Source organism: Oncorhynchus nerka, linkage group LG17 (assembly GCF_034236695.1).
Source record: "Oncorhynchus nerka isolate Pitt River linkage group LG17, Oner_Uvic_2.0, whole genome shotgun sequence".
In the NCBI taxonomy this organism is placed as follows: domain Eukaryota; kingdom Metazoa; phylum Chordata; class Actinopteri; order Salmoniformes; family Salmonidae; genus Oncorhynchus; species Oncorhynchus nerka.
This window is the reverse complement of record NC_088412.1, coordinates 9,162,874-9,172,207: the sequence shown is the minus strand read 5'-3', so window position 1 is coordinate 9,172,207 and position 9,334 is coordinate 9,162,874. Positions and strand designations below refer to the sequence as shown.

Below are 9,334 nucleotides of genomic sequence, written 5' to 3'. Positions count from 1 at the left end.
TGAAGCTAGCTGTCCTCAAGCTACACCATGGTGCTACCCTACAGAGTGCTGCTGAGGAGGACTGAAGCTAGCTGTCCTCCAGCTACACCATGGTGCTACCCTACAGAGTGCTGCTGAGGAGGACTGAAGCTAGCTGTCCTCAAGCTACACCATGGTGCTACCCTACAGAGTGCTGCTGAGGAGGACTGAAGCTAGCTGTCCTCCAGCTACACCATGGTGCTACCCTACAGAGTGCTGCTGAGGAGGACTTCATTGCAAAACAGTGTGTTTTAATCAATCATTTGGTGACCTGAATATATTTAGTATAGATATATCTAAAAAGGCTACGTTTTATTTTTGTTTCACAAAAAAAAAAAACATCTGCAATTCTCTGATGAGGATGGTCCTACTCTGAGGAGCCTCCACTGAAATCTACCCTAATCCTCCTCACTGATCATAGCTACAGAACCCCCTAGTTTGGGTCTCCACATTTCATATCTGCAAGTTATAATTACCAGCATTTCATAAACTTCACTGTGGAAAAGGTGATATGCTTCAGTTTGCTGCCATGTGACTGGTTTCACATTTGTCTCCAGCGATCAGAAGGTAAACTAGATCTAAAATAATTGTATTTTATATTTACAATCCACTTATCCAAACAGCTTACCTCTTAACAATAGCTCTTAACAATAGCTCTTATCCATAGCTCTTAACAATAGCTCTTATCCATCGGCCCCATAGAGTAGTTATTTAGGAAGCAAGTTGATTTGTAGATCAGTCGGTCTGTCAGAGTCGATGCTCTCAAAACACGGCCACTTTCAGTCTTCTGCACGGAGCTGAAATGCTGATTGATCCTGTTATGAAAGAGCAGAAGTTTTTCTCTGGACACGTGACCTGATCAGCAGAAGCTCAGAGTTTTTCATATCGCATTTAATGCCAATGTCCAAAGTATTGTTTGTTCAATAAAACACCCTGACCCTGGTTGACGTGAAACCTCAAAAGATCATCTATTTTCTATTCTCACACTCGATAACAAAACTCCTGCAGTGACGTCAGCTTTATTAGTTACAAATGACGCAGATTTATTCGACCTGCAGTTAACAGTTAAAAAGTACATTGTAAAAATAGTTGTTGATTTATTTTTTTATGGAAATAAGAATGGTCTCAGTCTAATGACGGACACAAAGCACTTCTTTGTCTTCTCTTTGATGTAAAACAAACAAAGTTTAAGCCACTGTGTACAGCTTTTAAAAGCAACTGCGTGATTCCCTCTCGGAGTCATAATTGTAGGTCATTCATGCAGGTGTCAGTAGTTCAGTTTTTCCACACATCCATAAAAACATACATTCAGTTCTAATTTATAACTCATTATAACTCTCAGCGATACTGTGGTTTATAACTCATTATAACTCTCAGTGATACTCTGGTTTATAACTCATTATAACTCTCAGTGATACTCTGGTTTATAACTCATTATAACTCTCAGTGATACTCTGGTTTATAACTCATTATAACTCTCAGTGATACTCTGGTTTATAACTCATTATAACTCTCAGATACTCTGGTTTATAACTCATTATACTCTGGTTTATAACTCATTATAACTCTCAGTGATACTCTGGTTTATAACTCATTATAACTCTCAGCGATACTCTGGTTTATAACTCATTATAACTCTCAGTGATACTCTGGTTTATAACTCATTATAACTCTCAGTGATACTGTGGTTTATAACTCATTATAACTCTCAGCGATACTGTGGTTTATAACTCATTATAACTCTCAGCGATACTGTGGTTTATAACTCATTATAACTCTCAGTGATACTGTGGTTTATAACTCATTATAACTCTCAGCGATACTCTGGTTTATAACTCATTATAACTCAGTGATACTCTGTTTTTTTCTGAGAAATAAACAACACCAAACTAATACAAAACACAATGAGCAACATCAATAATTCAACCCTTCAGCAAAAGTAAAAGCACCAGTGATAGCAAACCATCCCTTTTATACCATCCCTCTACTAGCAGTTCTGTGTTGTTTTGTGACAATGGCCATAAGTGTAGGCTATAACAGCACAAACTGATCTGGGACCAGGGTTAACAGTCTTTGGGATTGTGTCAAACCACGCTTGCTAAGGCAGGAGAAATGAGTCATAGCATTATTGGTTACAGCAGACTGATTGGTTACATTGAGAAAAAAAGTCCCTGATTCTATCATATAGAACATACAGTATTCAAAGCTACAGCATTGAATACATATTAAACTCAACATATAGCATTGAATACATATTAAACTCAACATATAGCATTGAATACATGCGGTATTCAAGCTCACAAGGAAAAGGGGGTACGTTATCATCATAGTCCACCATTAAGGTTGCCCCTAAACAGGGTCCATCTTTGTCGTCACTTGCACTGTAGTATAGTTCATCCAACTCCATGTGTGCGTAAGTAGGAAGTAGCCCAAGGAGCAATGTTTTCAGTTGTACAGACCAGTCTTTGACCACTGAAGTGATCAGATAGGTTTCCAGCCGCTTGGCAGAAGGAGAGAGAGAGACATTGTATCTGTTCCTTTTCCTTTTCTTTTAGATTGTCATGTCTGCAAAGTCTGGTCGTGTGAACCCTTTCTGTAAAACACAAACATGAGAGACATTTTGTCAGGGCATATATCAAAGTATGTCTTATACTGTTAGCTTTGTCCCAGATTTGCTTGTCCAGAATGACAATGACAACTGTGTATAAAGTCTTGAATTAGAAAGATTGTATTTTTGTCAACTCCGTAAAACATTAACTCTGTCAGAGTGCTGAAAGATCTGATTTTTATGTTTTCATTTTCCATATTTTACAAATGTTTGTATTGAACTTGAATTTTTAGAGGCAAAAATTTGAGGTCTGTGTTGAGTATTTGTTGTTAACTCAATCACTGACTAACCGCCCTCAGAGGAAAACAAAGACCTAAAAACTCTATTTTGGTATTTGTTTCATTTGTCCATTGTTGCAAAACCTGATCTGGGACCAGGCTAACATACTGATCTGGGACCAGGCTAACATACTGATCTGGGACCAGGCTAATATACTGACCTGGGACAGGCTAACATACTGATCTGGGACCAGGCTAATATCCTGATCTGGGACCAGGCTAACATACTGATCTGGGACCAGGCTAATATCCTGATCTGGGACCAGGCTAACATACTGATCTGGGACCAGGCTAATATCCTGATCTGGGACCAGGCTAACATACTGATCTGGGACCAGGCTAACATACTGATCTGGGACCAGGCTAACATACTGATCTGGGACCAGGCTATGAACATTGGACCTCAGAAAAGGAGAGTAAACTGTGTCAAGTAAAAAATGCAGTGCGCGTGACCTTTGAGCTTGACACACACAGCCTGTACACTAACTCATGTTGCTGTCTAATGTCCATAAGGTGTAACAACCTATCAGAGATGTTCTAACAGAACTCAGTCCCAAGGAATTTATTACACGTGACAGTTGAACATGTGGAACATGTTTGGAATTGTTTCTTTTATGACAAACTGTTCAAATAGTTCTACTGAAAAAAAAACATTCCGTGGACAAGAAGCATGCAGGTACTGTAGAGGGAGGTAGATATGTTGGGTGTGTTGGGACTTGTTCACCAGGAAATCACTTTTAGATAGAGAGAGCTGCACCCTTTAGGTAGGGCTAACCACAATCTAAAACAGCAATCATTCTAGCAAGCCTCTCCCTAAGTGTGTGTGTGTGTGTGTGTGGCGCTTACAAAAGCGTATATCGTGGGTTTGATTCCCGCTGGTGCCACCCATACGTAAAATCTACGCATGCATGTCGCTTTGGATAAAAGAGTCTTCTAAATGGCAGATATTTCTATACACTACGGTGTGTGAGCATACGGATTACATTAAGTAGGAACAAAAACACCTAGCTTAAGTGTAATGTGTTGTTTTACAGGGTCAGTCATAGTAGTACAACGCCCCTGGAGCAAATTAAGGTTAAGTGCCTTGCTCAAGGACACGTGTTCACCTGGTGGGGCTCAGGTATTCGGACCACTCAGTGACTGTCCCAACGCTCTAACCACCAGGTTACCGGCTGCCGAACCGTTAGGGGTCTATCTTCTTTTGTTTGAACCCTCCCTATCCTCAAGGCTGGTTAACGGAATGCAAAACAACGTCACACACACACACACACACACACACACACACACACACACACACACACACACACACACACAGGAATGAGGGTTGGGTTCTACAGTCACCCATTCACTTCGAGGTGAACGATTAGGTGAGAGTTTCCCAGCTTTATATAACTAAGCACTTATAATTTACTTTACAACGTGTGTGTGTGTTTGTGTACATGCATGCATGTGAATGACAGATAAAAAGCTCTGACTCTCTACCAGACACTAGGAGACAGCAGACAGCTCTACTGTAGTTGAAAGCTCTGACTCTCTACCAGACAAGGGGAGACAGCAGACAGCTCTACTGTAGTTGAAAGCTCTGACTCTCTACCAGACAAGGGGAGACAGCAGACAGCTCTACTGTAGTTGAAAGCTCTGACTCTCTACCAGACAAGGGGAGACAGCAGACAGCTCTACTGTAGTTGAAAGCTCTGACTCTCTACCAGACAAGAGGAGACAGCAGACAGCTCTACTGTAGTTGAAAGCTCTGACTCTCTACCAGACAAGAGGAGACAGCAGACAGCTCTACTGTAGTTGAAAGCTCTGACTCTCTACCAGACAAGGGGGGACAGCAGACAGCTCTACTGTAGTTGAAAGCTCTGACTCTCTACCAGACAAGAGGAGACAGCAGACAGCTCTACTGTAGTTGAAAGCTCTGACTCTCTACCAGACAAGAGGAGACAGCAGACAGCTCTACTGTAGTTGAAAGCTCTGACTCTCCACCAGACAAGAGGAGACAGCAGACAGCTCTACTGTAGTTGAAAGCTCTGACTCTCTACCAGACACTAGGAGACAGCAGACAGCTCTACTGTAGTTGAAAGCTCTGACTCTCTACCAGACACTAGGAAACAGCAGACAGCTCTACTGTAGTTGAAAGCTCTGACTCTCTACCAGACAAGAGGAGACAGCAGACAGCTCTACTGTAGTTGAAAGCTCTGACTCTCCACCAGACAAGAGGAGACAGCAGACAGCTCTACTGTAGTTGAAAGCTCTGACTCTCTACCAGACACTAGGAGACAGCAGACAGCTCTACTGTAGTTGAAAGCTCTGACTCTCTACCAGACAAGGGGAGACAGCAGACAGCTCTACTGTAGTTGAAAGCTCTGACTCTCTACCAGACAAGGGGAGACAGCAGACAGCTCTACTGTAGTTGAAAGCTCTGACTCTCTACCAGACAAGGGGAGACAGCAGACAGCTCTACTGTAGTTGAAAGCTCTGACTCTCTACCAGACAAGGGGAGACAGCAGACAGCTCTACTGTAGTTGAAAGCTCTGACTCTCTACCAGACAAGAGGAGACAGCAGACAGCTCTACTGTAGTTGAAAGCTCTGACTCTCTACCAGACAAGGGGGGACAGCAGACAGCTCTACTGTAGTTGAAAGCTCTGACTCTCTACCAGACAAGAGGAGACAGCAGACAGCTCTACTGTAGTTGAAAGCTCTGACTCTCTACCAGACAAGAGGAGACAGCAGACAGCTCTAATGTAGTTGAAAGCTCTGACTCTCTACCAGACACTAGGAGACAGCAGACAGCTCTACTGTAGTTGAAAGCTCTGACTCTCTACCAGACACTAGGAGACAGCAGACAGCTCTACTGTAGTTGAAAGCTCCGACTCTCTACCAGACACTAGGAGACAGCAGACAGCTCTACTGTAGTTGAAAGCTCTGACTCTCCACCAGACAAGAGGAGACAGCAGACAGCTCTACTGTAGTTGAAAGCTCTGACTCTCTACCAGACACTAGGAGACAGCAGACAGCTCTACTGTAGTTGAAAGCTCTGACTCTCTACCAGACACTAGGAGACAGCAGACAGCTCTACTGTAGTTGAAAGCTCTGACTCTCTACCAGACAAGAGGAGACAGCAGACAGCTCTACTGTAGTTGAAAGCTCTGACTCTCTACCAGACAAGAGGAGATGTGACAGCTCTACTGTAGTTGAAATAGAGCAACAGGAAAAGGAGATGGATTTTACAGGGATTTTACTATTCTCTATTTTACTATTCTCCAGTAGTCTATGGTCCTCCTCTCTACCATTCTCCAGGGGTCTGTGATCCTCCTCTCTACCATTCTCCAGTAGTCTGTGATCCTCCTCTCTACTATTCTCCAGTAGTCTATGGTTCTCCTCTCTACCATTCTCCAGTAGTCTGTGATCCTCCTCTCCACCATTCTCCAGTAGTCTGTTTGATCCTCCTCTCTACCATTCTCCAGTAGTCTCTGGTTCTCCTCTCTACCATTCTCCAGTAGTCTCTGGTTCTAAAGACCTCTCTACTATTCTCCAGTAGTATGTGATCCTCCTCTCCACCATTCTCCAGGGGTCTGTGATCCTCCTCTCCACCATTCTCCAGGGGTATTTCTCACCTGTTTGTAGTCCTTGTGCAGCTTCTTGTATTGGAACATGTTGCAGAGGACTGAGGACAACTAAAGACCAGGTTTGGCTGCTTTCAGCTTCCCAGGACTACAAGAGAGACAACATAAAGATCAGGTTAAGAACTAGCAGGACTACAAGAGAGACAATATAAAGACCAGGTTAAGAACTAGCAGGACTACAAGAGAGACAACATAAAGACCAGGTTAAGAACTAGCAGGACTACAAGAGAGACAACATAAAGACCAGGTTAAGAACTAGCAGGACTACAAGAGAGACAACATCAAGACCAGGTTAAGAACTAGCAGGACTACAAGAGAGACAACATAAAGACCAGGATATGAACTAGCAGGACTACAAGAGAGACAACATAAAGACCAGGTTATGAACTAGCAGGACTACAAGAGAGACAACATAAAGACCAGGTTAAGAACTAGCAGGACTACAAGAGAGACAACATCAATACCAGGATATGAACTAGCAGGACTACAAGAGAGACAACATAAAGACCAGGTTAAGAACTAGCAGGACTACAAGAGAGACAACATAAAGACCAGGTTAAGAACGAGCAGGACTACAAGAGAGACAACATAAAGACCAGGTTAGGAACTAGCAGGACTACAAGAGAGACAACATAAAGACCAGGATATGAACTAGCAGGACTACAAGAGAGACAACATAAAGACCAGGATATTAACTAGCAGGACTACAAGAGAGACAACATCAAGGCCAGGATATGAACTAGCAGGACTACAAGAGAGACAACATCAAGACCAGGATATGAACGAGCAGAACTACAAGAGAGACAACATAAAGACCAGGTTAAGAACTAGCAGGACTACAAGAGAGACAACATAAAGACCAGGATATGAACTAGCAGGACTACAAGAGAGACAACATAAAGACCAGGATATGAACTAGCAGGACTACAAGAGAGACAACATAAAGACCAGGATATGAACTAGCAGGACTACAAGAGAGACAACATAAAGACCAGGATATGAACTAGCAGGACTACAAGAGAGACAACATAAAGACCAGGTTAAGAACTAGCAGGACTACAAGAGAGACAACATAAAGACCAGGTTAAGAACTAGCAGGACTACAAGAGAGACAACATAAAGACCAGGTTAAGAACGAGCAGGACTACAAGAGAGACAACATAAAGACCAGGTTAAGAACTAGCAGGACTACAAGAGAGACAACATAAAGACCAGGATATGAACTAGCAGGACTACAAGAGAGACAACATAAAGACCAGGATATGAACTAGCAGGACTACAAGAGAGACAACATCAAGACCTGGATAAGAGCAGGTCTGCTAAATGACTTAAATGTAAATGTAAACATAAAGACCAGGATATGAACTAGCAGGACTACAAGAGAGACAACATCAAGACCAGGATATGAACTAGCAGGACTACAAGAGAGACAACATAAAGACCAGGATATGAACTAGCAGGACTACAAGAGAGACAACATCAAGACCAGGATATGAACTAGCAGGACTACAAGAGAGACAACATCAAGACCAGGATATGAACGAGCAGGACTACAAGAGAGACAACATAAAGACCAGGTTAAGAACTAGCAGGACTCCAAGAGAGACAACATAAAGACCAGGATATGAACTAGCAGGACTACAAGAGAGACAACATAAAGACCAGGATATGAACTAGCAGGACTACAAGAGAGACAACATAAAGACCAGGATATGAACTAGCAGGACTACAAGAGAGACAACATAAAGACCAGGATATGAACTAGCAGTTGGACTGAGATTCGCTCTAATTGCAGGAAAGTGTAGGGTGGGAGCAACAGAAGACAGAGAAAATGACAAGGTGCCGTTGAGGAACTAGATTACTGTCGTTGTTTTGTTTTGTAAAGCAAATCTGCATTCCCGCCATCACACAATTACTGTCGTTGTTTTGTAAAGCAAATCTGCATTCCCTGTCGTTGTTTTGTTTTGTAAAGCAAATCCATCACACAATTACTGTCATTGTTTTGTTTTGTAAAGCAAATCTGCATTCCCGCCATCACACAATTACTGTCATTGTTTTGTTTTGTAAAGCAAATCTGCATTCCCGCCATCACACAATTACTGTCGTTGTTTTGTAAAGCAAATCTGCATTCCCGCCATCACACAATTACTGTCGTTGTTTTGTAAAGCAAATCTGCATTCCCGCCATCACACAATTACTGTCGTTGTTTTGTTTTGTAAAGCAAATCTGCATTCCTGCCATCACACAATTACTGTTGTTGTTTTGTTTTGTAAAGCAAATCTGCATTCCCGCCATCACACAATTACTGTCGTTGTTTTGTAAAGCAAATCTGCATTCCCGCCATCACACAATTACTGTCGTTGTTTTGTCACAACTGCATTCCCGCCATCAGCAATTGTAAAGCAAATCTGCATTCCTGCCATCACACAAATTACTGTCGTTGTTTTGTAAAGCAAATCTGCATTCCTGCCATCACACAATTACTGTCGTTGTTTGCGCAATCCAAACAACAACAAAAAACGGTCCGTTATAGATCTCAATCTGGGTCAGGTGAGCATCATTTGAAAGGCTGTTCTATTGCTAAGGTAACTAGCTAAGTTCTACGTTCTAAAGTTCTATGTTCTAAAGTTATATGTTCTAAAGTTCTACATTGTAAAGTTCTACGTTCTAAAATACGATCCTACAGTGTTAGGCTTCACAAGGCAATTCAGAGAAGCACAATCATTTTGGTGCACACAGAGAGGACAAGACTTTGGGACAACATGATTCTCTATGACATTTTTGTCCCAAAAATTAGTTTGTC

General features: G+C 42.1%; 1 pseudogene; it reads right to left on the bottom strand.

Annotated features, from left to right (window-relative positions):
- Positions 1-1,970: 1,970 nt before the first annotated feature.
- LOC115126959 (plakophilin-3-like) overlaps positions 1,971-9,334 on the bottom strand; it is a 68,224-nt pseudogene continuing 60,860 nt past the window's right edge.